This window comes from Crinia signifera, chromosome 5 (assembly GCF_055691185.1).
Source record: "Crinia signifera chromosome 5, ASM5569118v1, whole genome shotgun sequence".
NCBI classification, from domain to species: domain Eukaryota; kingdom Metazoa; phylum Chordata; class Amphibia; order Anura; family Myobatrachidae; genus Crinia; species Crinia signifera.
Window position 1 is genome coordinate 291,712,980 of NC_139221.1, and position 26,578 is coordinate 291,739,557.

At 44.3% G+C, this 26,578-nt stretch overlaps 1 protein-coding gene across 13 annotated transcripts in view; it reads right to left on the minus strand.

The window, feature by feature from the left end:
* The window catches only part of KIAA1217 (KIAA1217 ortholog), a 632,840-nt gene that overhangs the window by 60,870 nt on the left and 545,392 nt on the right, over positions 1 to 26,578 (minus strand). The window contains exon 1 of one of the 13 annotated variants that reach the window (XM_083189276.1): positions 18,460 to 18,789. The exons of the other annotated variants lie outside the window; for them this stretch is intronic. The gene's annotated coding sequence lies outside the window, so the exon portion shown is untranslated. Of the gene's footprint in view, positions 1 to 18,459; positions 18,790 to 26,578 lie in introns of those variants that run through there. 13 annotated transcript variants of the gene reach the window in all.

Sequence of the window (26,578 nt, forward strand, 5' to 3'; positions counted from 1 at the left end):
GAAGGCAGACGTGCACCTGGCAAACATCGTATGCACATGCGCAGAAATGCTGCTGCGAATTCGTGCCCGACCGAGTGAACTAGAATAAGGCCCATTGTTTATACAGGATGCATAAAGCAAAAAAAGAGCATACAATGCTTAAAAAGATAAAATTATATATAATAAAAAAAAAAATTGTATAAATACTTTTTTTATCTAAAATTCTGAAATAGAGCTATAAATACTAGGCAAAGAAGCTGCCCAAAGTCTAAATTTTGTCCAGTTATAACAGTTCCCCTTATTGTTTTACCAGAAACACTAGTTCTACGGTCACTGATGAGAATTTTGCTGTTTGCCTCTGTTTTTGGATTTTCTCACGGGTTTCAGCATTGCCAAATATAGCTCACATGTGGTTATCTAGTTTGTACCACTGAGCTTGCGATCACACTGCTGACATCTGAGACACAAACATGCAGGGAGTTGGAATCACAGTCCTATGCTCAGCTATGAGGAACGATTGAAATGATCGTTCTCTCCTCGTCTCCCCCAATACGACTACATTTAACATGGTAGATTAGTTCTTTAAATGTTAAATATAAGGTAAACGCATAATGATCAGACTGACATTCCCTGATTAGTGACCGCTGTGTTGACTACAGAGTTATAACCAAGACAGACAGCAGTCTCTGGGATCATTAAAATATTTTTAGCAAAATGAGACTTCACAAAATATCACATGCCCTTGAAATTCCGACCACGTGGAACCTACCGCAAGGAACATTGACTGCAAGTGTTGCGTTTCCCTCACTGTCGTCTAGTGAAAGTCAGAGGTTATAATTAGGCCTGGCATTTTATTTGTTCCTTTTTAAAAAAGGCATTAGGCTCAAGTAGCAAGTGTGTCGTGCACAGCGACAGAGGAGTGTCACCATACAAACACATTTAGCAATGTACTTTGCACATACACAGGTAGTGATTTGGGGGGTATTCAGATCTGATCACTGTTGTGAGAATTTGCAAGCCGGTCGCAACTTGCTGACAGGAAGCCGGCATTCGGGGGTAGTAACTGTGCGTTTCCTGGAAGTGTAAAAAAAAATAAGACCGCAGACATGCCCAGGCAGTTTCAGGGGTGGTCTGTGACATCTGATGCTTCCGCGGCTGATTGGGGCCGGAGCCGAGTTATGCACACTTGTACAGGGAAATTAATCTAGGGTGAGTGAGTTGCGAATGGATTTGCAGATCAGCGATCCATTCAAAAGTCATTTGTAGACTTGCACGGAGTTGGATTTTTCTCTGTCTGGGTGGCAACTACATAGCTCCCAACTTTTCTGCATGGCGAGGAGGGACAAATGGAATTTAGGGGGCATGGCCTATAATTTCATCATCCAGGGAGGCCACACCCCTTTTGCCGCTGTGGGGCATGGCACAGAGGCTCTGTGAGCCTCTAGCCATGCCCCCAGCCCCTCTGGCTGCGGAAATAGATACATGAGCACACCATCTATTTACCGCTGGCCAGCAACTGACAGGGGGTACTCACAACTGCTCAAACCCCCCCCCCCCCCTGCCGTGGGACACTGCTGGTCGTGGGAGGGATGCGGGAACGTCCCCGAAAACCGGGACTTTGCCGCGGTAATCGGGACAGTTGGGAGGTATGCCGCTATCTGATCGCAGGACTCTTCAAATTCACACAGCAGCAGTCAGGTCTGAATAAGGCCCTACATACATAAGAGATTCACAGTTGGGCCAGGAAAGGATCACAGTGAAAGGGAATAAGGAGACGAGATTCCCAGCAAGCCTGGTCCTGGCACCTGCGCAATGGATCTGACAGGGACCGGTATGCGTATAAGCAGTGGTGGCACTGCGCATGAACAAAATATTGGCTTCTATGGACTGCATTGGCTGCAGCCCATAGAAGGCAGTAACAGCAGCCCGGAAGGCATGGAGAGGATTACCATAGGAAGCTAGCACTCTGCTAATCCCAGCCCATACTGGCAGTCCCAGAGGGAAGAAACACCTGCCAATGGGAAGTCACTGCTAGTCACAGTGTGGTCAGTGCAGCCATGGACTGCAACCAGCTCAATGAGGTGGTGGGGTTTCCTGGGCTCTGCAGCCCAAAAACACAGTGCTGGAAAATATTGAGGATTCTGGGTAGAAACATGCAAAGCTCTCCTGAGCGCTGGGGATAACTATGCAAATGTTAGAACTGCAGTAACAGCACAAATACATTTAACGTTCAAGCCTGTTGTAAAACGCTGGTGGAATGCATTCCGTAAAGAAGCAGAAATGAAGCTTATATTAAAGAGTTTGTTAATCTGAGAAGGCAGCATTCTGTGTATTCTGGAAAACATTACAATCTAGCGGCTATTCACATCCAGATGGCATATCTTTGTCTTGTTTGCCTCTGATTTAACCACTAACTGTACTACTGTGACATAAACCACACACGGCAAGGCCGGAACACAGAACATTACTAGTTTCCAATGTGGTTCTGTTTCTCCTGTGAGAGGATAAACCACAAGAGCACAGAAGTCAGAGGTGCAATAGGCGCCTTGTGTTCTAGGCAGGAGTCTAATCCTTAGCACTACGCATACAGCTACAGTGCTGAGATAAGAAATTAAGAGTATAATTATCAAATGCCAGTAAGAGATAAAGCACCAACCAATCAGCTACTATCTGTTATTATTCAAACAGCCTGTAACATGGAATTTAGAAGCTGATTGGTTGGTACTTACAGTATCTCAGTTAACTTTCTCTCACAGCCTTTGATAAATAACCCCACGTATTACATCATTAAATGATGTCAGAGTGAAGTAAAGTTTCTGATAATGAAGAATAATCACAGCTCAATAAACAAGCAAGACAACTCACAATTGGCAAGCACCAACATATTGCATTAACCTTATCTCCTGCCCCAGTGGTGCATCTCTGCTACACAATCCCATGGATTTACCTAGCAGTGTCTCTGTATGTTGTGTGGGGAAACGGAACACAAACAGCAAGGAGAACATACAAACTACGCACAGATAGGGCCCTTGTGGGAATGCTACCCTCAGCTCCATCGCTGAGACAGCAGAAGTAAATACTGTACATCAAATTGTCCAATTAGGATTACCCCATGTATGCCACACTAAAAGAGGCATAAGAATGATCCCATATTATAAGTACCAGTCAAAGAACAGTTTTATTAAGGGACAAGAATACATGCTGTCCATTGGAAGACAAAGCGCATATTCAAAGGTCATTGCAGTATGAATGCTGAAGTGATGATGTCATACTTACCTGAATAGTACTGATTACATCACAACTGTACTGTGAAATACAGTAAGTTCATTAAAAAAAATCTAAAAGTACTGCTAAATATTCACAAATGGCCTTTAAGGACAACTTCAACATAGAACACAGCTGTCCATCTTCCTCCTCCAGCAGAGTTGGGAGGTGTGTATAGGATATGCCCTGCTCAAACAACGGCAGCATAGAAATATGTCATACATAAAGTCATCCTTCGGCTATATATCGATAAGGGGTTCCAAAATATAGAACAGTAGCTAATGAAAAAAAAAAAAAAAATACCGACATAATACTGAATGTCACAGCACCTTCTTTATAATGAATAAATCCTCATCTATAATGCATTGTTCATTTAGAATAGTAACACAATGGCAAATTTATATTATATATAATATATTTTCCTTACATGCTCATACTCAACATACACATTCTAGTCTAGGCATGGTACAGAATAACTCTCCCCATATCTGCATGAAGCTTCATACTAATTAAGCAATAAGAAATGACACACCTTTCTGTGAGTTATCCCCATATTTAAGCACCTATTTCTGTAGAGTAGAGGTGATGTTCCGCCTTCGGTGAGCCCGTCCTTTCCCCCACAGGCCTGTCTGTAGAGTTAACAAACAACTGTAGAAAGTGTGTTAACAACACAGCTCAGCGGCCACACGCGTTAAGTGCGTGGGCCATTTTTAGCATGTACTCATTAAGGTATGTATATATTTCACATGGTGCAGTGCTTCACATACTGTATAGGTCTTTGTGATGGCCCAGAATCGCCATCCTTATGTCAGTCCTGCTCTCAGATGGTTTTTAGAACATAAAACACAATTTCATCTTATTGGGACTCTTCGTGTTGCAACAAGAAGTGTGGGAAGATATAATTAAGCAAGACGTATGACTAGGCATACGGAAGCGAAGATTTTCATAGTATCCTTCACTCTACAAATTGTAGCACAATACTATCCATAGGGAACAATCGCCATTTTACCGGAGATCTATGCCATGTTGCAATAGAGTGATCACCGGAAACATGGCGCAGGGGTGGTATATTCCTGGAGATCAGTGCATGCGCAGTTGACTATGGTACAGTTGCAGAGTCTGCACGGTGTATGCGCTGATGAGAACGGGGGTGGGGGGCATGGAGACTGCATGTACAGGTCCCCTCATTTGGAGGACACATAACAAACGTGATAGGTTCAAATGATCAATGTGTATGGTCGCGAGCAAGCTAAGGGGCTTAAATAGAGACAGAGGGTGAGATTTAATGGGATGAGAGATTCAGAAAATGAGAGATTTGGTGAGAAATCTCCAGTTTTTTTAAAGCGGCAATCATTTACACTTCAAAATCAAACTGGTTTAGCAGTGTAAATGATTGCCGCTTTAAAAAAACTGGAGATTTTTTTACCAAATCTCTCACTTTCTGAATCTCTCATCCTATTAAATCTCACCCAGAAAGGTGGTTGCCAGGAGAGCCAGCTGTCTCTTTTATTAAGGAAGGTGGAGGGGCTGTACAATACAACAAACAATGCAAAACAGCCACACATTGCAGGTGACAATTGCTACTAAGGTCATAAATGAGAGCGCAATGTCTACATCAACAGTAACCGTTGATGGGCATCATTTCAATAACAAATGTACAAAGTTCTTCAGCAAAATAAACAATGATTTCATCTAAGGTGTATCCGCGGAATGGGGCATTACCATCCTCCCATCTGCAACATTCTTGACCGTAAAGTTATGTACGTACAAGACCCATGTCCTTCTAAATGGTTTTGTCGTTTTTTTAAAAAGACCTGCTGTAATGGAAGCCTTGAGGACCAAGGTTAGGTCATGAGTGCTGAGCCAAGGATCTCCTGCTTCTGGCGAGTTTTTCTGGATCACACAGCCGGTCGATGGCGTTGCAGACAGACCACTAATGCAAGCAAGATCCGTCTGGTTATATCAGATGCCTCCTACTGCATTACCATATTCTGAGTAAGCAGCAGCCATGCACTTTCCGACCACATCAGAATCAGGGTCAGTGTGGGGAGCGGTTTGAGCAGATACCAACCATAGCTTTATGCAGTGATGGACTGGGGCATGAAGGGGGATTGCAGTGGTAGGGGCCCATGTGTAGAGGTGTGGCAATTCTCCAAGGGGGTCTGGCCAGATACCACAGAGGTTTGGCTAAATCATTAGAGAATGCAGTATAAGGTAACCTACAGTATGTAGAATGTGTAATTCAAGTGCACAGTCTGGAAACTGCTCCCTAAGGGCGGGATGTATTAACATACATCGCCGCCCTTCGCACTGCAGCCGACGCGATGCTGCCGCATATGTACTAACATATGTGGCCAGCATCGGGTTGCGGTGACGGAGACCCCCGCGATACCTGTGATGTGGGCTGCGGGTGTCTCCGTCACCTCCCGGCGGCTGGCAGCATCCCCCTGCGTCTCCTCCTCGTTTGGAGGACGGGAGGGGGGGGGGGGCGTGCGGACGTCATACGGCGGGAGGCGAAAGAAGCCCATAGGCTTCTATAGGGTATCGCCACCCCCTGGGAAAACGGGGCGGACGGGGATTGATACATAGGAAAATGCCGTAAAACGGGGGTTTTACAGCATTTTCCCTTTAGTAAATCTCGCCCTAAAGAAGGAAGTTGGGGGGGGGGGGCAGTACGGTCCAAAGGGGTATTCCCTACGTCCCTATGGGCCAGTCTAACCCTGGCCTAATGTGTTACTTTTCCTATGCCGGGGAGCATTGCAATTTGAACATTTACCAAGACCACTGAATATCAAATTAGCCAGTAAACCGCTCCAATCTAGCATAGCTGACCATTGACGCGCCACGGGGCTTCCATGCTTCTGGTTTAATCATGACTCAACAAGTACAGTATTGTGGGCATTTTTTCATCATACCTCCAATTTTTTATGTATACGGACTGTGTCCAAAATCCTTGGGACTAGAGGTTTTTTGGATATTGAAATTTTCCATACTCTGGAACATTTGCTTACCATGAGATACTTGGGGATGGGACCCAGGTCTAAACACATAACATATTTAGGTTTCATATCCACCTTATACACAAAGCCTCGAGGTGTATATACCTAAAACACAGTTTGTGTACATTGAACCATCAGAAAACAAAAAGGGGTCACTCCTCAAAAGATTCTGCATTTTAAAATACTCTATATTTGGGGATTCTGGATATGGGAGACTCAACCTGTAGAATCAGATTATTTGGTGGCTGTTTTTTTTGTATTCTAAGGTTGTGCCATGTGATTTGCATGTAGAGGCATACTTGTCTACTCTCCTGCAACTTGCAGGAGGCTTTTGATTTTTCAGGCAGTCTCCCTCAATCGCAGAAGATCTCCTGCATCCCAATAAAGCTGTCAGGAAGAGGAGATCATGCAGGGAATTACGGTGCCGTATGGATGGTTTGGTGACATGACAATCATTTGTGTAATTTATCCCCGCCCCTCAGCTATGACCCGCAAATTCTTAGTGACGTGCTGCCCGCCCCCCCGCAGTGGCAAGACGTGTCTCTTCTCCAGACAGGAGATTTTACATGTTTGCAACATTGTCCAGAAGTAACTGGAAAACACTCCTTTGCGCATTTGAATGCTATGTTTGAATATTTGGTGGTGTCAGTAGAAATACCATTGTATTACTAAGCCACTTTTAGGCTTCTTATATACACAGACTTATCGCATTTTTCCATATATGTTTTTCAGAACAACTGGAAAAGGTAGCGGCGCAGCGAAAGAACACCTAAAGCAGTGATTATTCCTTCTATGACAAAGAACTAGCAGATACTGTACACAAAGCACAAAATGCTTAGCAATTGCAGAAGAGAAATTACAGCAATTTCAGAGTAAAATAAGTCTAATTTAGATGTTGCTGTTTTATTATCCACTGTATATCATCCCCGGTTCCTTTGTGCTCACGCAGCAGCTCCTACGGACATGGGCATGAATCCTCGCAGAGAAGCAACTTGTAGCAGAAAGCAGAAGACAACACCTCAGCCGTGGTCCTGTAAATCCCAGCTCATCTATTCATACATTCACTAGGAACTCTCCCAGCAGCAGTCCTCAGCTCTCAGGCAGATATATTTGGGACATGCGCCGACATTTTAAATCTTACATATGAATTATAGAATTTTATTAGGGAATCTAAAGCAGCTTTAAATCTAGTACAGAGACCTCTAAAGTAGAACTGAACTCCAATAATAAAAACATTTATGAGCCTATAAAAGGAAAATGTAAAGTATCTAACCTTCCAAAGAGGTGAAGAAGCAACCAGCTTCTAACTGTCATTTATCTAGGACATTTATAGAATCTGGTTGCTCTAGGCAACTCCTCCACTTTCCCTCTGTAGACAGTTTGATAAATGTCCATTTAGAACACCATCGCAGAGGAAGACACTGATCTGCTGTGGTACTGCACATCCCAGTATGCCCTGTCAGTTTTAGCATACTTGCTGAATTTTAGTTCTACTAGACCTGCAGAAGTGCTTCTGGGGGCGGGGCCAGAGCCTACTGTCGTCAAGCCCCGCCCCATCCTCAGAAATGCTGCATTTTGCGAGTGTATTTAGGGGGGATGGGAGGGGCACTTTAGGCTAAGATGATGTGATTTGTTTATTTTAAGCCACGCCCCCTCCGCATACACCAGGGGGGGGGGGGATGGACGCATGGTTTCATAGGAAGTCGAGGCTTGCCCACCCTTCCCGACCTTTCCGGGAGGGTGGGAAAGTATGAATTTTAGCATGCCCTAAAATTGTGGGAGACATGCTGGGATGTATAGTTCCACAACAATTGATATGCCATGTACTGCCTATCCCTGTTTTAGCTATTCATTATAGTAAATAAGGTTTTAGCTCTATGAAACCTTTAACCCCCATCCTACACAGCAGTAAGATCTTTAATACAGCTACAGACTCTTAAGACTGCTGTTTGGGGTCTGAACATCATGGAGGGGAACAGCCCCAGCTGCAAGGCAGAGTACAAGCTGAATACTGGAGCATATGGATTTAATGTATGAACCGGCTCAAGTGGATTTCAGACTGAACATCATCAAGAGAATAAAATGCTGGGGAAGTGGGGCTGCCACACCCTAGGGCAGCTGGAATCTGGTCCCAGCCAAAATGGTTATATAGAGAGGTCTGACAGACATAAATGTGAGCTCCGTGGACAGAGACCATAGATGTACGGTATGCTGTCATTAGGTCGACGGTGTCAAAAGGTCAACATGCATTAGATTGATATGGTCAAACGGTTGACACAAGCAAAAGGACAGCCTGAAAAAAAACCAAGTTTTTCATCGATTTTTTCTTTTTAACCGACTAGTTGACATTTTTGACCATGTCGACCTTTTGACTGTCGAAATTTTTTCACGTGTCGACTTAATTATCCCGTCGGGATCCAGACGTGGGGATAATGACTGTTGGGATCCCGACTGTCGGTGAATCATACCACACCCCCCAGGGAACACATGCACCATGGGAATGGGGGAGGGTTTTTTTTTTTTTTGCACAAGTGCAGAAGCAAAGAATCACTCAACTGTGATTTGCCTCTGAATCAAGCCCGTAATCTCTGGAGCATTGCACAGATCATGGAGGGGAAACAATACAATACAACATTTGCAAGAAGGATGTGAATCAGGTTGAAGTCGGCAGCTCTTGCTTATCCACTGGGTACGGGTATATGATCTCTTAAGGCACTCACCTAGTCAATAACCCCACATAGCACTTATTCACCTAACAACACATGACTGTTGAATGCCTCCTCTATTTAATGACAGCAAGTGTTAAATATACAGTATATCTGAGAATTAGTACTGTAGATTATGGATAAAGGCAACTTGCATTGCAAGGTACAGACGTAGCAATCCTTCCAGTTATCTATGTTGGGGATAACATCACTGACCACCCTAACATCCCTCTCTGTACCCCTACCGTCTATCGGGAAGATGAAGAGCGGAATTTTCGGCATTAATCGTTTTGTCACATTTCCCTCCTATGCAGAAGAAGGGCGACCACTGCCTTACTTTCCACATTAATCTCCTGGCTCTCTCTGACAAAAAACAGACTGGCCATTTAATAAGCTGCTACAGTTGCTGGCAACTCACATTTCAAAGACTACAAGATACCTTTTGCAGGAGAGCGTTCACATGGAATACTCAGTTTCCACACACTGGCCTAAAAAACATTTCAGGCCAACCACCTTAGCTCTGGTGCCGGGCCAAGCCTGACGCATTTAGTGAAAAATGTCTGTGCTGGGCTATTAAGCACTGACATCACCTATACTGTAACTGGTGGGCTGGGACAAAGAAGGTTAGAGTGAGCTCTGGCTGGTGCTATCCCATCTCCATGCAGGTTCCTCTTGGGTCATGGAAAGCAGGAGATCTGGCTCATATTCTAGCAACGTTAATGGCAATAATGAAAGCGGAGTCGTTTTACACCAGCCCAATTACTACCAGATCAACACCATAAAAGGGTCCAGGATCAGATGAATGTCTAATAGCGCCACTGGCACGAACACAAGCTCATTTATGCACCTGGGTGGGGATACGGTCGGTTGGTCGACCTAAAGATGGTCGACAGTCATTAGGTCAACAGCACTAGGTTGACATGGACCTAGGTCGACAGTCAAAAAGGTCAACATGGGGTTTTTCACTGTTTTTGAGCCGACAGGTGGTATTTCATGCCCTACCATCCACCAGGGCATGGTGGGCAATAAAAAAAGGCATATCCAGCCTGGAGTTGATGTCACATACACTCCCCTATAATGCTCTGGCACACCTGTGTTTGGGGGGGGGGGGGGCGGCGCTCGGCTTTGCATAGCGCAGCACTATGGAAAGCCGTCCACAAAGCCGCTCATCTGATGGTAATACCAGCAGATGATCCGCTTTCCCGGCGATGATGCTGGAGCCCGCAGCAGCGCTCACCACTGGGCGGCTTTGAGCTGAAAGGCTGCTCAAAACACCAAGTTTGAGCTTCTTTCAGCTCAAAATCGCCCAGTGTGTGTGGGCCTTAGGACAGCTGGCGACCGCTGACTTAATCAGAGTGGACTGCAGTATGTCGGTTGGAAAGAGAATCTACCGCTGCTGAATGTTTATAACTGAAAACATTTTATTCTGACAAAGATGCTGGAAGTCTATATTTAGATTTAAACATTTAACCAGCAGCCACAGCAGAGGCTGGGGAGACTCTGTGGCTGGGCGATTATCTGCTTCTATTCCAAGCCCCACCATATGTGTTTAACACTTGGCTGCCAGAACACGCTGCCCCTGATGCTGTAGTGACGGCTAGACAGGAATTGCTCCCACACTGGATTCATCTATGGAAATAATCATCTGAGCTCTTACAAATTAAATCTTGTCTACACCAATTAATGAAGAACGGTGACTGAAGACACAAAGTATTTTCATCAGTTATAATCCAAAAATGCTGGAACATATACTGTAGATCAGTGTAGGCTTTGAGAAAAACAGAGAAGCTTGGATCCTAACTGCCTGTCTGGGAAACTCAGAAATTGCCCCAGGAGATGGGCAAGGAATTAATTGCAATTAATATCAATTGATGTCAACTTAGTTGCATCATCATAGTTGCCATTCATTGCGCACCGACAAAGCTTTGCCTTGTGGTGGGCAGAGCCATGATGGTTGAAATCATTCAATCATCTCACGGAGACATCATTTGGTCTCGCCTGCAGTTGCCCTTTGATCCTCCTTTCCATGATATGCTGAAGACCGGGGGAGCGGAGGGGGTTTCTGGTGCTGGAGTTCTCGGGAGTCCCTCTGCACATGCACAGAGTGATGGCACCGGACGCAGGGCATGCTGGGAGGGATCCATGATGGATCACTCAAACATCACGACGGAGAGAAGCACATAGGCTTCTATAGAGCCACGCCTTTTTCTGGCGTTACTCTATATTGCGAAAACCCAGCAATCGGGTTTTAGTGCATGGGGAAATGCGGGAAAAACCCCAATAACTGGGTTTTTACTGCATTTTCCTTTTAGTGCACCTCCCCAAGGTCTAAAATCTATGCAGCAGATCTGTAGGTACAATTTGGGGTAACTGGAAAATTAAGGGGGTATCCTATGAGCACTTTACCGCTGCTAATAGGTCCGCTGGGGGTATCTTTTTAGCCCCGATACCAGCGTCCCCCACATTCAATGCATTTTCACAGGACCGCATATCCACTTTTGTGAGATTGTAAGCTTGCAGCAGGGCCTTCTTACCTCCAAGTCTGTCTGTTGTTACCCAGTTTGTTGTATCACGGTCTACTATTGCAAAGCGCAATGGAATATAAGACACTGTAAATAAAAATAAATAAATAATAACCATTGCCCATTAATTACAATATACGGACGTTTTTAATCATCCGAAAATACATTGGGCTAATAGGAAAGCCCCCTAATTATCTCACAGGTGCTCCCCTAGAGTGCCTGCTGCTTAGTTACAGTAGAGGAAAGAATTTTGTAAGAGGAACAGAATGATTCAATAGAAACTTACTTGATCGCCTGATGATGATTCACCAATATTCATTAGGACAGGCACAAAGTGAAAGGATTGGCTGAATTCCCTGCACAAAATGGCCGTCTTTGAGGCAGTCACTTACAAAGTACTCTCAATGTGCACCACAAAAACTGTCTTGGTTCTGTACCTGTGGAGCTAATTGTGCCACCCAGAGCACCTCAGGGTTGGCATGGCGCCTACTCCTTGCCATCAAAAAATTGTCTGTATACTAAAAGTACATTGTGGAGAAAGGAAGACAAATATGAAGAGGAGCAATCGTGTAAATGTCCCATCAATAGTCCAAACTCCTAATGCTGTAATACCACACCATTAATGATAGACTTAGATTTGCTGCCAACATACTGTCTGGTTTATGGCTTTAATCTAAAAAAAATGATAAGGAACATTGGGATCATATTTTTCACAATTTGTATAAAAGTTGTATTTTAAATTGGGAAAGTTCCCCTAAAAATGTGATTCTGCCCAAAGTGCAGCTGGAAGATGGGATCGGGGCCATTCCAGCCAGCCCAGAGCTGGTATGAGTATCAAGACTTGTTAAAAAACGGATCCTGTTCGCTCCTTTCTCTAATTTCAATAACCTTGATCTGCAATTGTAAATCTGTCTGCACCTATTTGATCATGCTCCATAAACATATGCACGTTGGAAAGACTCTAGGCGCAGCGGAGCTTTACTTGGTGCATGAAACAGCTAATGAGGACTTCCAAAGAGGTTGCAGTAAAACCAATAAGAGGCCATCGGAACATATACGCAAACTGGGCAGCTGCTCAGGGTTCCAGCACTTCCAGGAACCGCCGAGGATGGGCAGGTGGTGGTCACACAAACAGAGCAGCCAGACAGCATTCTGTACTAGGGATGGCCATCAACCATTGATGATTCAAAATCAATGGTTTATGGTTGATGTAGAATAGTTTTGCCATTGATGGGGGGAGAACCAGATGGTTTGCCTCCATAGATAGTCAAGCATAAATTAATAGTTTTTTTGTCTTTTCTTTCTTCCCCAAGGGGCCGGGACATGGACCATAGCTCCACCTCTGACACATGTGAAGTCCTGCCCCCATGTTTTGATTGGCCCACAGGCCAATCAAAGAAAATGGATGACCATCATCAGTATAAAGCATCGATTGTCATCCTTTGCATAGTATGCCGCTATGGCCAGTTGCATTATTGCCATTGATGGCAACGGCAACGATAGCCATCGCCTAAGCCTGCTGCCAAACAGTGAACGGCTGTCCGCATGCTGATTGGTGGATGTCTGGAGCTATCTACCAGTCAGAGTGCTGATATCCAGTCACTGTATGGAAGCATGTGGTACAGTACAGAAAGTACAGAAGGTGCATGGTAGAGCGGTTTTCATTGGTTCCCTTGAATGGGTGTATAGGGCCCCAACGCATTGCTTTGCCCAGGGCATACAAGGCTGTTAAGATGTGTAATAATAAATCTAATGAGTCTAGTGAAATTACTTACACACGCGAGTTACTGCAGCTATAGGTTGCACATACCATAGCTCTGGACTCGCAGATTTTTAACCACCGTCTCACTGGACCGCATACAGGAATCTGCATTGAATTGTAATTGGGGGGGGGCGAATTGTTGTCGTAATGTTGTGGATATGCTGCCAATGGCTCCCCCTTTATAAATAATGTAATGGGGGGTGGGGGCATTTCATAACCATTTGTTGGCAGACGCAAAGTTATAATCTGTAATCGGAGTTCAACCCCAACCCCATTCATATGGCGCATGATCAGCAGATGTTACAAGGTCATAGCTTTGGGATGCGGTCAATTTGCCGGCGGTCGGGATCCCGGCGTTCAGAATCCCGACCACCGAAATCCCGAAACTCTCTCCCTCCGTGGGTGTCCACGACACCCATAAAGGGAGAATAAAATAGCGTGCCGAGCGTAGCGAGGCACCGGCCCCACTGCGTGGCGAGCGCAGCGAGCCCGCAAGGGGGGGCGATCCACGTCCCCCCCCATGTCGGGATTTTGGCGGTCGGGATTCCAGTGTCGGGATTCCGACCGCCGGGATCCCGACCGCCGGGATTACGTATCGGATCCATAGCTTTACCAATTACAATATTTATTAGGTTTTTACACAGAAAACAATTATGGTTTATTTAAAACAATATTCAGTACACATGGAAACACTGGGTGGCTCAGTATGTATGCTCGTGAAGCTCTGGGTGGCTCAGCGAGCACGGGCTCTTGACCTCGTGTACTGGAGCTGAGAAAATATTCCCGGAATCAGCCTGCCTGTGGTATATGTTTGTCATATCAGCGCATACAGAGTCAGAAACGCTGGCAATGCAGCTGATCCTGAGAATGTTTGTGGGCATCATGTTGGCATAGTGGTCAGAACTACTGGCTCTCAGCACTGGAGTCCGGACTACAATTACCACCCACTTGGTTTGAGTTTGTATAGTCTCCCCATGTATGGCTTGAGGGTAGACGCACACACACATACTGGTATATTACCTGGATTCTGTCAAAATGAACAATCATGCACTTGTATTTTGGGGGAGATTCATCAAACCTAATAAATAGCGAACAATTGGGGGAAGTTGTCCAAGCAACCAGTAAGTAAGTCTCTCTCTCTCTCTCATAGAATGCAAATGATGAATACGAGCTAGAACCTTGTAAAATCGGCTCCTAGCACCAACTTCTCCACTCTAGAAGCTTTGAGATAGATCTTCCATATACAGTAAAGCTGTGTACACACGGTGCGATTTGGTTCCTGAGCGGTGTTAGCGGAAAATTGCAAGCAATTCTGTCTCTACCTCAATTTGACTAGAAATCGCTGGTCGCTGGTGCATATTGCATTGTGCACCAGCGACCAGCAAATTTTTGCCATAATCGGAGGAGCATGCTCCTGGGATCAGTGACCATGAAGGGCTGGCCGCCGGAACACGCTCCCAGCGATTTATCTCCCACAGCACATTAAATCAATGGCAATATGGTCGCTCAGCGACTATATTGCCAGCGATATGTGCTGAAATCTCTTTGTGTGTACACAGATTTAGGGATAAGAGGTGTGGATGGTTCAGTCGCCAAGATTTAGGTCAACACTCATTAGATTGACCACTATACAGTAGGTTGAAAGGCGATAGGGTTGGCATGTCAACACAATCATTAGGCCGACAGACAAAAGGTCGACATGAGTCCTTCACTTTTTTTGTCCCGAATTTCAACAGGATACGGACCACGTGTACCATGTCCACATGCCATGCTTTGGGCACACTAGGGTATATATAGCGCCTGTCGAAAGAGAAAACAAAAAACTCATGTCAACCTTTTGAATGTCGGCCTAATGATTGTGTTGACATGCCAACCCTACGGCCCATGTGTGGACCTTCCAACCCTTTTCACCATAGCCATGTCAACCTTAAGTGGTCGAGCCAATGCATGTCAACCTGTATAGGGTGGGCCTATTGACCATACCCTTTACCTGCTAGCTCCCGGCATTGCATCTCTATGCAGGTGGTAACCCTCAGGACATGTGCAGTGCTACTCGGATGGATACCAAACTGAAAACATTGACCGATTGCGTCTGACATTGCCACTACTTCTACCTCTAGAACAGGCCCATCTTTTCTGTACAAATTTGTGGCGGTACATGAATAAATAATAGTATCATTGCTTTCTTTGCATACTTTAGAACAGTGATGGAGAACCTTGGAACTCCAGCTTTTGTGGAACTATTACTATTGGTCCATGATAAAACTGTTGCAGGGCATGCTGGGATGTGTAGTTCAAACAAAGCTGGAGTGCCAAGGTTCTCTATCACTGCTCTAGAACCAAGTTGCAAGCACTTCAGTCACATCTCCACTTGCGGCTTAATGGGCGTAACTGGACTTTAGCACAAGTGTAGAGAACCCTGTTCTCAGACTTGTATTTTGTAGTATAGCGCTGGTACGAGTGCGCACTGGTGATTACGGATATAAAGCCAAGCATGCAAAAATGGGGGCTGCGGTTGTGAATAGGCATAGGGACGAATATGCATATGAATTCCATGCACGCAACGTGTGAGCAGTAACGGCCGACTTGCGTTGAACTCTGCAATATAGCCTCCTCGATTTAGTTCAACCAAAATTAAAGTGCTGTTCAAATGATCAATGAACAAATCGAGAAAACAAACCTCACTGAGGGGTAGATGTATGGAGCAGTGATAAAGAAGAAGTGATAAAGTGCCTGGTACTTTATCACTGGCCAATCATCACCTAACTGTTCCTTTTCAAACCAAGCCTGTAACTTAACAGTCAGGAGCTGATTGGTTGGTGATAAAATACCAGGCACTTTATCACTTCTCGAAAAAATAGATACCTTGCCGTGGTATTGTTTTATACATCAGTATAACATCAGCGCCCTTCTACTTCTTTTTCTTTGTATTACTTTATCACTTCTCCTCCCTTATCACCGCTTCTTACATCTACCCCACAATCCAGCATCTTCCACGACAACACAAATTGGCCAAGTCACTCCGATAAGTCTGATGCGTTTCAGCACCATGATATGTCACCATGAAATATGTGTCGGCAGCAACATTATGCAACTGCATTGCAAACATCTATTTATGGACCTGGTTAATTGTGCAAAGAATTGACTTTATCTTGATAACCTACTTAAATATCCAAACAATTTACTTTGCTTTGTGTTTTGCATGATCCCATATTCCCTACAGTTCTCCGCCACAAGGAAGTAAGCTGTTTCTTGTGATTAACACAAGTTGTTAGAAAAACATAACCCTTAGGTCGGGGTATTATAATTGGGTAAATGAAAGCTCTCTTTGTGCGGAGGAATGCAGCACCGGTGTAGCTGCCTCACAGAGGTATTTTGTAAGCTGAATGCTCTGCTGCAGAAATATCTCAGAATGCTAGAAATGTGGTACGTTTAACACATTCCACACCAACCGAGGGACACAAATTACCACCAACAATGTCTAAAAACAAGACTACATGAAAACACCTTTTGAAATTATTTATGACACACCAAATTCATAAATCAGCTTTTTACTTGTATGTAGTTTTTTTTTGTAAGCTGTAATAAAAATATATATATATATATATATATATATATATATATATATATATATATATATATATATATATATATATATATATATATATATATATATATATATATATATATATATATATATATATATATACACACACACACACACAAAAGTAAAAATCCATATACTACCATATCCATCACTTTAGCACCTGGTAGGGACACAAATATGGACACAAGTATGGCAACATGCAGTATGCAACCTCAAATTTTAAATGGTCATTATCTAACTGAAAGAAATGCATCAAACATAATATTTATGCCAATTTAGTTCCACTTTAAAGTTTAAGGTTTTATGGTTTGAGTCGGTCACATTATTGTATGTTGCTGAAAATCGAAATGTTTCTTTAGGCAGGACCGCTCCATATTAGGGGATATTTGAAGTACCTTCAAGGTGGATCCCGAAGGATATAGTGGCTCACAAATTGACCTCTTTTAAAGCAGTAAGTAAAACCTTATACAAACATACAGTGCAGCGGAACAGAGTTACTATTATACAATATTTAGCTGGAACTGGGCCCTGAGATCCATTTTTAGCCCAACTACAGATATGTATGGAGTAACTCAGTGCCAGATTAAGCCTTCGGGGGGCCCAGGGCACTTTAGACAGGGGGGCCCCTTGCTCTTGTCATTACTGGCCGCAAACTACATGGGGGAATATTACACTGTCAAAACACAGAGTAAAGGCAGAATAAACTTGGTCAATGGGTAACTGTAGGAGCCCTCACAGTCCCAGTGCTGCCTATGATTAAAAACCCTCCCATGACTGGGCTGCTGCTGCTGCTCTCCATGGGCCTAAGAAGCATGTAATGAGCTCCACCAATCAGAGCTCAGCACAAACGTCTCAGTCTCTGCCCTCTGGTGCAAAGTGTCATGGAACTTAGTCAACTCCTAGTAATGCACTGCACACTTGGCTCCCGATGCTCAGCACCATTAATCATTTTCACATTAGCAGATAGGTGAAGCTGCAGCACTACCCCACTCCCATGCACAAAACCTTTAGCTAAAAAAAAAAAAAAAAAAAAATACTTGTCAACCACAGGGGGCCCCTAGCTAGAGGGGGGCCCAGGGGTACTGACCCCATGTGCCCCCATTATAATCCGGCCCTGGAGTAACTGGTCGAAATCCATGCAGTTTAGGAACTATTATTATATCAGGCCAAATAGATCATGATGTATCTGTTATGGGGTGTTTGTAGAAGAACCATATTTGGCAGCTGTTTAAAGAAATAATTAGGAAAAGCAATTAGGAGCTGTAAAGGTGTTGACGAGTCTGCGGCTTTCCAGCGCTGGACTAAAAGTACCAGCATACCCAAGACATTTACAGCTGCAACCACCGGTGCATAATAATCACACATGTACACCAACTCCTCCCACCCCCCACATACACACACATCTGCTGCTAAGGAAATATGAACATAAGCATCACTACACATATCATAATACTATATATTAATTTTCATAAGTAAGTTCCTCTAAATATGATCCTGGACATACTGCAATAGACCAAACAATGACATCATGTATATTATATACACCGTAAAATGGAGCAGCTACAGGTGATGACACAATTAATTGTGCAAGCTGCAAGGGAATGTGTGTGCGTGTGCTTACCTTGCATCTCACCCTGACCTCAGCCTGGAAAGCCTACAGGGCACGCTCAGCATAGCCAGGGAATGGCACAGGGATCCTGCACAGCTCACAACAAGCCTAACTTCAGCCTAAGAGCACTCACTCCATGCTGGCTGCATGCTAATACATACAACACAAGTTGTATTGTTGTAATGTAACCTCTCAATGACAAGCATGCCAGGGAGGACTGGAGAGCAGGAGCCTGCAGCGCACACCACCACACACCCTCCCCAGATCCTGTTATTGCTAGCCAGCTTCCACACAGGCAGGATCAGCCGTCCTCAGTGGCTGCACTGGAAGCCTCCCAGCAAGTTGTGCGATCCTGTGATACAGAGCAATGTGTACAGCTAGGGGAAGGGGAAGGGGAAGGGGAAGTGCTGCAGTCCTTATACCTCACAGGCAAATCATAATCACCAATGAAATATGTCAGTATCCACATCAATGCTTCCAAAAGTCTCAATAACAGGAAAATACAGAGCTTCGTAATGGTGCATTATGGTCATTATTTCTGCTTAATAGCAGGGGTACATGGCAATTCCTCATTATTGGATTATCACAATTTAGGCTATGCCCGTGTTTGTTTTTTTTTTTTTTTTGTTTTTTTATGTTTAGGGCAATTACCATCTCGTGAATTCCTAACATGTTGTATCTATCACTTTAGTGGGAAGGTAAATACAGAGAACGCCTACAGTTCTTCACTAATAAGCTATAGGCTCTGGTGTGGAAATGAGGACAGCACGTGCTCAATAAACCGCAAAATATTTATTTATTAACAGTTTCTTATATAGCGCACACATATTCCGTAGCGCTGTACAGAGAATATTTGAACATTCACATCAGTCCCTGCCCCAGTGGAGCTTACAATCTATATTCCCTACCACATGTACACGCACACACAGACATTCTAGGGTTAATTTGTTGGGAAACAACCTACCAGTATATTTTTGGATTGTGGGAGGAAACCGGAGTACCCGGAGGAAACCCACGCAAGTACGGGGAGAATATACAAGCTCCGCACAGTTAGGGCCATAGTGGGAATTGAACCCATGACCTCATATACATTATACACATCACAGATCAAAGAAGAGCCAGGAGGACACACACTCGTATACTAGATATATATAAATCTATCTTGATTACTTAAATGTCCATTACTCTATGCTGAATCCTGATCCAAGGATCCGGGTGGCTCACTGATAATGTCTATGTGGACAGTCAATAGGTTGACATACCATATCGACATTGACAAATGGTCGATATGCCCTAGGCCTAGGTTGATGTGAAAAAGGTAGACGTGAAAAGATCGACATGAGTTTTTCCCTATTTTTTTTTTGTTGTTGTAATTTTTGGGACTTTTTTCCTGCATTACAATCCATTTGGGATTGGCAACATGTGGCTGAAATGCGGCGAACAACATTGACGCCAAAAATCCATGAAAAACTCATGCCGATCTTTTCATGTGTCAACATTTTGTTACTGATGACCTAGCGCATGTCGATCTTTTGGTGTTGACCTCGACATTGTCTGTGAGCTATACCATACCCATTGATCCTTAAGGTGCATCAAATTATCAAAACAATATATATAAAATATACATCAGTATCAGCCAAGTGTAGAGATGATAAACAGTCCAATACAGTACAATTCTTACTTCAAAAATCGATATAGATATATAAAATGGATTTTTGCCCATTTTTGAAGGAAGAATTGTGCTGTATTGGACTGTTTATCATCTCTACACTTGGCTGATACTGATGTATATTTCTGTCACTACAGAGCCGTCCGTGTATGTGCCTTCATTATGCAATCTGTGTCAGTTCTCTGGTCTCGCCTTGTCTGTCACACAGTAATGATTATGACAGCTGCTGTCTCCCCAGTCAGGGTGACATCCTTACAATTCAGAACTGTTCTTCAGAAGTGACCTTAACATTTGTAAATGACCAACAGAAGTTCTGCTAGCATGGGACAGAAGAAGACTTTGCCGGATTTCTCACTTAGTAGATACAAAACAATGATATGATATGAGAGAGACAGAGAGAGGGCGAGTCTTCCACCTCTGCATTTCCCTGCATACTTTTAACATCTGCCACCTGCATGTACAGTGGGTCCAACTCAGACCAATTCGCAGGGCTGTAAATCCGCAGCCTTGCTCATTATCAATAAACCGCGCATGCTCGTAGTATGCTCTGCGCATGCCAGGAAGGGGCGCTGATGTCATCAGTGACCTCCATCTCCCCACATTGCAGTGCCAAGTAAGTCTAGACTAGGGATGGCCTTCGGTGCAGACGCCATCGATGGTGATTCTGCACCCAGCCATCGATCAGTGTTTTACTCAGTTATGTATGTTCTTATTTGTTCAGCTCACTGTTTTAAAGAAAAAAAAAAGTAAGAAAAATGGCAATAAATGATTGTAAAACAAATTATGCTTCGCTATTATCAATTTACCCCTTTTTTCACAGTGAACAGTTGATCCGCCTAAAAGATATGGATCTTTTCACGGACTGATCTGCTGGATCCCAGCTCTCGTTGGTGACCTGTTTTGCCCATTTCTACTCAGAACAACCTTTCTAGATTCTCACCATTGTGTGGCAATGTTTATCTGTGTGATACTGAATTCACATTCTCTGCAACTACAATCACATTGTGTATCACATAATTGTCAATATTTACAGGAAGATCAGATTTTAATTAGCCTACTAAGAAAACAAACAGCACGAAGACAACAGCAAAGCTCATTTAAAGTTGCATATTTACAAATATATTTTGATTCAAATGACTGTTGTCCTATTACAAATATCACAATGCTTGTACTATATATATATATATATATATATATATATATATATATATATATATATATATATATATATATATATATATATATATATATATATATATATAGTACAAACCTCTGTACTGCACATCCAGCCAGATTCTATGGGCTGCTTCGGCAACCGCCCATAGAAATGAATCATGGTCCCGGGGCTTGTATAACAGGGTTGCCTACCCTCCCGGAATGTCCGTGAGGATCCCGAAAATCGGGTCCTCCTCCCGGTCCCCCGGAAATGTAGGCAACCCTCCCGGATTCTGGGCGACTCCCACACCACCCCCCGATTGCAGCGTGTTCCCCCTTACCTCTGGGCTTAAATGCAGCAATCCGCGGGTTTTAGAGGAGGGGCGGAGCTAAAATGTCCACAATTGCGGCATTTTAGCCCCGCCCCCTCCACGGAGATCCGAGAATTGGGGGTTTTACATACTGGGGGTGGGGCTTAATGATGTAACGCTCAAGCACCGCCCCCGAACTGCAACTGGAAGTCTTCTCTCCGGGCTTCTCCCGGAGAGGAGACAGAAAAAGTCGGCAACCCTGCTGTATAATACAGATGACAGGCACCGGGACCGGCACGTGCGCAGTACCAGTGTAGGTACTGCGCATGCACAATTGTGGAATTTGCTCGGCAGCCCACAGAAAGCCATCCCGGAGGGAGGGAACACCTCCCAATGGAAAGTCACTGTCAGTCACAGTGAAGCCAGTGCATTCTCACAGACTGCATCTGGCTTCACTACAGTGGTGGATTTTACCTGGGGGGGGGGTCGTGGGCTGCAGCCCATAGGTAAAACCGCCATTGGTTCTTTTCGCTTGCTTATGTTTGTTGCTATTGGATTGGATGTGACATCTGTAACCTGTGCTCTTTGTATTGGATACAACCAAATGTTCGAACCAGCCAATAATAATTTGTGACAGTGGGAAACACCCATTTGCTCATCCTATCACTACCAGCTTTCACAGGAAACATTTATACCTCTGGTGTATAGCAAACGAATGAAATACTGTGGAAGTTGAGGAATTTAGTTAATTGTGGGGTTGTGTAATGTTACTGTGTGAACATGTATGGTACATTGTAAACCTGTATAAGACACGTTGGACTCGTGGCTGAGGTCGTGATTTAGTGCTCGCCCCCAGAAGCAACTTTTAGTCACGCAACCTTCAAAATATGCTCCTCGTACAAGAGGTCGCTCGTTCTGTATGTAACGCATTGTCTCCTATAGTCTTCTACACAAGTGATTTTAAAGCACTGATGGAGAGATGACCTACTTCAATCACTGCACAATGTAACCTAACCTTTAATTAAACGGCATAAAGTGTAATGGGATGAACAAATAATTGCTTATTCAGGGGCTCTTCTTGGCAAGATATGTTTATTGAAATAGAGAACACAGGAAGGTTTCCTTTCTGTGGGCAGAATGAGATTAATTGCAAACTTGCTGTGGGTTTCCCTAAACCATTGGTTTAAGCTCAGAGGCTCAAAACTATTTTTGTAGTCAGGGTCAGACTACTATTCGGTGACCCCCTAGGCAGTTATACATACCTCCCAACTTTGGCACTACAGCAGGCGGGATGCTGCTGCGCCGAAATTTTCAGGGGCGTGGCCTAATTTGGGGGCATGGCCTACACTCGCGGCTCTTCCGTGACGCCACGCCCCCATTTTGCCGCTATGGGGGCATGACCCAGAGGCTCTGTGAGCCTCTAGCCATGCCCCCAGCCCCCTGGCTGCGGGAATAGACGCTGTGCGCATGCGCACAGAGTTTATTCCCCGCTGCTTAGCAGCTGACAGGGGGGACTCCCAACAGCCCCCCCACACCGCGGGACACTGCCGCCCGCGGGTGGGACAGCGGGACAGGCCCTGACAATCGGGACTGTCCCGATAAAATCGGGACTGTTGGGAGGTATGGTTATATAGTAGGCCAAAGGTTAGAGGGCACTCAGGGTATGATTCTCTATCAGATGCAGCAGTGATGTGGGATGTAGTAGCTGCTACACGTGCAGCATGGCGAAAATCACGCTGAAAGCAATTCGCCATCCTAGCATTGAATACACTCACGGCGGATTACGGCGAATGTAAGTCAAAATCCCATTAAATAACAACAGCGACTTGCAGCGAGAATGAAACAGAACTGGCCGGCATTCACTGTTCGCTTTCGGCAAACAGTGAACATTGAATAGGGTGAATCAGATTTTCAGTGAAAAAGATTCACCGCAAGGAGTGAAAACAGCCCGATTCCCCGAAAAACACGGTGAATCGGGAGCATTGAATACTGCCCAGTGCATGCATCCCAGTCGCAGTGCAGATCTGTATGCATGCCGAGGCAGATTTAGACCCCATGGGGCCGAGGCAAGATACGGGTTTAGGGCCCCCTCCCTCAAACAATTCATAGCGCTATATTTTTGCTGCTGATTACAGGCAGCATCAATAGAGTATCTTGGCGCTTGTACATTTTGAAAGTAGGATTAATACCTTTGTCACATTTAAAAGTAATCTGACTGTCCACATACTGTGGATGATACCAAATCCTATTGAAAAACCTAGCATCATTAGACATTAATAACTCCGCCGGTCATAAACATCAACGTTAGTTAAACATAGAGTCTAGATAGATATATATATATATATATATATATATATATATATACACATATATATATTGGTTGTTAGCATATGCGCTGTGATGCCATTCTGGTTAGATCATGTTAATTAATCTACATAACATGCAAACATGTATTTACATTCAGCAAAACCCATTTCCAGTGCCCTAACAATTTTAGGTAAATCCTAATGTGTCCATGCATATTTATTATTCAGTTCTGCCCTTAAAATATGCTGGAACCGCTGTCTCTATATGTATAAGGGCAGAACTAAGGGCCTTATTCTAGTTCTTTCTGACAAAATAGATGGACAAAACCATGTGCACTGCAGGGGGCAGATGTAAAATGTGCAGAGAATTAGATTTGGGTGAGTTATTTTGTTTCTGTGCAGGGTAAATACTGGCTGCTTTGTGTTTACACTGCAATATAGATCTCACTTTGAAGTAAAACCCCACCCAAATCGGGCCCTTATTCTGGTTCGTGCGGTACGGCCCGCGTGCGGCCGTACCGCCGATGTTTTTACTCTGCACATGCGCAGAGGTCAATCTGCGCATGTGCAGCCCCCTTCGCCGCAGACGTATTTCGTCCGCCGCAAAGGGGGCGTATAGGGGCGTGGGAGGCTTCATGCCCTCATTTCCCTATGTGTACGCCCCGCGTTTCATGGGCGTTCCCATGCAAACGCGGGGCGTACGCATGGTAATGAGGGCATGACGCAACTCATGGGGGCGGAAAGCTGACGTCGCCGGATGTCAGCTTTCAGCCCCCATACAAGCTACCACACGGACGATTGTCCGTGTGGTCTCAGCTTGCGGGAGCTGCCGCGGCGTGCGGACCTGCCTTCGATGGTCGACGACCATCGAATGCAGGGGGCAGCTCCCACCATGGTGGAGGCGTAGCCTCCACCATTTTTATGCGGATCGCCAGCCGTCCGTGTACGGACGGCCGTGGCGATCCGTAGGGTGGGCGGGGATTCGTCTGGTGCGGTCGGAGCCGCATATGCGGCTCGACCGCACCAACCAGAATAAGGGCCCTAATTCTCTCTGCACAAGTAACATCTGCCCCACCTGCAGTGCACATGGTTTTGTCCATCTAAGAAGGATTTTGTCAGAAAGAGTGAACTAGAATAAGGCCCTAAGTACCCCTTATATGTAACAACAGAAAGTGATGTTCCGACAGGCAGCCCCAGCGGCAGCTATCTCTAAAGCTCCTATGCAGACATTATTTAACAGGGATTTTCCCGGTGTGGACTAATTAATAACATCTTCAGGGCAATGGAGCTGAACTGTCAGAGAGGGATTGCAATCCGTCGGGTGGCAGGTGGTCCATACAGCATTGGGGCTTTATCCCACCTGCACCTGTGCAGTTAGAAAGCCACACCTGTGCAGCAGTCACAAGGAGGTCCCCACATGGAAAAAGAAATCTACGTTAAGCAAATAAATAATCCCTATTGCTGAAATTAATTGAAAGCACACTGCACGGAACTGTGTGTGACCTTATGTACACAAACACACCAAGACGCTATGTATGTTTGTATATGTTTGTGTGACTGTGCATGTTGTGTATATAAACCTGCTTGATGAATTTCTCTGTATAGTGTTAAACACACAAAACAACTTCCTCTTATGTCAGAAGCTGACACTGTTTGCCTACTATTTGCTGGTTATTGCTAAAGCAGAATATTCTGTGTTACTATTGTGTGTGCAGGAGGGCGTTGGCGCAGGCTTCATGAATACACAAAAGAAGTTTAAAAATAATACAAAGTGCACATGGTGAGGATGTGTAGAGCACTACAAGGTTTATACCTGTTGCCACAGGTGTATAAAATCAAGCACCTAGTCATGCAGTCTCCATTTGCAATACAAAATGGGTCGTTCTGAAGAGCTCGGAGGCTTCAAACGTGGTACTGGATTAGGATGCCATCTGTTATAGCTGCAAAAGGGGGACTAACTAACTCTATATAAAAGTATATATATTCAAATACAATGTAAAAAGCACATTGAAAGGCTACTTAAAGTCAGGAAATATCATCATCTTTTGCTGTATAGATCAGAGGTATTGGGAAATAATTCTCTTTTTATCTCTGAGAGAAAGTAACAAAGACCCAAGTGTAGAATAGAGTCCATTTTTCCTATCTCACTGGGTAATCGTGCTCTCCTAGAATCCGGTGAAAATGGACATTAAAAGGATTCTTTTTATCCGTCACCTCTATGACCAAAGCTGTATCTACTTTATAATGGGTATAACCCCCCACCAACGTATATTTCATGAGTATATGCAATGGTCAAAAAGCATAGCAGTAATTACACTCACCGTGACCTTCATATGAAGGGCTTCAAGGAGGTTATTAATTACCCAATAAACTCCAAAGCCTGTGTATAGAGCAATATCTCCAAAAGAAACAAAAAGTTGGAGATGGTGAACTACCCCAATAAAAGAAAAATGTATTTATAATACAATAACAAAGAAAAAGAAAAAGATAGACCTCAAAAAGGTTAGTCAATATTCCTGCCTGATATATTAGAGTCAAGCGTCCTCTAAGTACTTGGTAATGGTGGCAAGGACAAGACTTCTAACGGATGGTATCCACTGGGGTTGCCTAGAGCTTGCTCTCATGCAACCAACATGTTTCAGATAACGATCTTCATCAATGTGTGCAATAAGCAGGCCACCCTGGTCACA